Source organism: Gadus morhua, unplaced genomic scaffold (assembly GCF_902167405.1).
Source record: "Gadus morhua unplaced genomic scaffold, gadMor3.0, whole genome shotgun sequence".
Lineage (NCBI taxonomy): Eukaryota > Metazoa > Chordata > Actinopteri > Gadiformes > Gadidae > Gadus > Gadus morhua.
This window is the reverse complement of record NW_021964149.1, coordinates 336,456-338,909: the sequence shown is the minus strand read 5'-3', so window position 1 is coordinate 338,909 and position 2,454 is coordinate 336,456. Positions and strand designations below refer to the sequence as shown.

The following is a 2,454-nucleotide window of genomic DNA, read 5'->3' as shown; positions in this document are numbered from 1 at the left end:
GAGTTTTTACTCTTTAGCGAACCATTCGTTCACCAGTAGTTAAGCTTTTTCAACCATTCGTTTACCAGTAGCGAAGCTTTTTGAATCATTCGTTTACCAGTAGTGAAGCGCGTTACGGTTAGTTATAAAACGCCGAACCACTGTTGATGACAATGAGGGATCTATAGCCACTTTAGTTAAACATTTATAACATAATAATAACAAGGTAATACAGAAAATATTAACAACTTAAAACAGAAACAAAAAAAGGCATTTTAAAATGGAACAAAAATAAAGGCTGCACTTTTAACAAGGCATTTCTCAAGAACAATGAACACTGAAAAAACCAAACAAGAAAAAGAGCTGTCTACATCAACAAAACTCAAGAAAATGTTATTGATGGAGTTCGTGGCGAATGTCATGCAGCAATCTGCCAAGGGGACCGTATTTGTGGTCATTCGCCAACCAATGAGTCCACTCGATAAATGAGAGATGGCTCTTTAGTGTCCTCTCTGTGCGGTTTCCCCGCAGTCTCCACACCTTGGATTTGTAGGCTGACCAAGCCCGCTCAATGTTTTGGGTATGGGCTCCTGTGACTGGGTTGACGAATGACTGGCTGTGGTTTACAGAAAAATGTACATAGCCACTCTGTGCCAGTGCAGTCATGTAGACCCGCCACCTGTCCGTGAGAACTGTGGTCCCTTGACGGACGTATTTTGTGACCAGCGGAATTAAGTAGCGCCTTGACCTTTTCGTCACCAGCCTGAGGATGGGTCTTCTCCTTCTTCCTTTGATTCCCAGCATTCCGAAGACCCATTTTCTCCTCCTCCAGGTAGCTCCAAATCTCCCCCTTCCATACTTTGATAAAGTAGTAGCAGACAGGAAAATAAACATTAGGACCGACAATTAATGAAAAATTCTAGAACATGTAACAGTCAAAGATTATTTTGTTTGCACGGTTAAGAAATTATGCTGGCCATTGTGTTTGGTCATATTAAAAAGAAAAGATGCGCGACCGATGTGAATTTGATGAGTTTCAAAGTGTTTTTAAAGCAAGTCATAACTGTGTGCATGACACAATAATAACATTAAATTTCTTCGCTGATTCATTCATTAACCTCTGATCTCAAATGATATGTTCTTCTTTCCCCTGCCATTTTATCCAAAGCTCTGACTACAACATTCTATTGCAAAACAAAGGTCCAAGTTTTAGTGAAGCTGAGGCATCGCAGTTTACACACACCTTTCTTTTGTGGTAGAAGTTGCTTTCGTCCAGCATCACAAATTCATTCCCTCTTCCAATTCTCTGCTTTCCCCTTCTTTCTCTCCTCTTGATTGCCCTCTGGCATACTTTTCTCAATTTGTAGCTCATCTTTGACAGCGTCCGACTGCTTCCTGCCACACCATCCTGAAGCATATCAATTTGCCTTAACTGCAGCCCCTGGGAAAACCTGTTAAAGAACAATATTAATTAGAAATAGAAACATCTGAATACAAATGCATCCAGCACCAACAGCTAATATGCTATTTCATGACTATTTCATGCTAGTGCATGACGTGCCGGATGCAGAAATATTCTCGTTGTCTAGCATTGTTAGCATTGTAGCATCATAAGTGAGAGGTCTATCTACACATCCCTCGGCGACTTTAAGTGATAAAAAGTCAACACGGTGCCTAAAAACCATCAACGTCATTCAACAATCATTCAATTCAATTATGATATAAATTGTAGTCCATACCGTACAGCCATACTGCACACCTTACCTATAAATGTATTTCATCCAGCTGAATAGGGACAATTTGCTCCTCTCAAACAGTGACCCGCACCTGACTGACTTCCTCGTCGTTTTCCCTCTGTGTTTATTACGTCGGCACTGCCTACAGAAGACAACACATTTCTTCATGATAAATATATATCTTAATTAATGTTACTGAACTTGAATTTATAACATGACTTATCAGTTAACAAAGGAAGTCATCGATTAAAACCGTACCAAAAGAAGAATACTTACCACTGCAGTCCGTCAACGTTTGCGTTTTCCTTCAGTTTCATCCTCTTTTTGCAGAGTTTGCATTTTCTTTTGGCTTGAAGTAACTTCTTCTTTTGGAGCCATTTTATCAATTTTAATTTCTTTTTTAAAGTCTGTCTTCCCTCAATAAGACTGAGTACTTTGGCGTGCAGGGTCATGATAACTTTGCATCAAACCGTCTTCCTGTCTTGCACATGCGCAGTTCTTACACGTGCCTCACTAAGAAGAACTTGGCAATGGAGGCTCAGAGGAAGAGCAAGCGTAAAAGGCAGCCTACAAGAGATCTTGGACGTGTGGAGAAAGCCATGGCAGAATGTAAGTACATGCTTTAAAGTTATTTCATTATTAATTGAGAGTGTAATAATTCGGTCACATTGCTTAGCTTCCTAAAATGAGCTAATTTGACATCGTACCACGTCTGTTCTATCACGTATTTTTTGGCCTT

The 2,454-nt window shown here is 39.9% G+C and overlaps 1 long non-coding RNA gene across 1 annotated transcript; it reads right to left on the bottom strand.

Annotated features, from left to right (window-relative positions):
* Positions 1 to 248: 248 nt before the first annotated feature.
* Positions 249 to 2,187, bottom strand: LOC115539321 (uncharacterized). The gene is made up of 3 exons (XR_003975837.1): positions 1,744 to 2,187; positions 1,223 to 1,430; positions 249 to 837 (listed from the first exon to the last, which is right to left on the bottom strand). It is a non-coding gene; the product is annotated as an uncharacterized LOC115539321 (long non-coding RNA).
* Between the last annotated feature and the right edge of the window lie 267 nt (positions 2,188 to 2,454).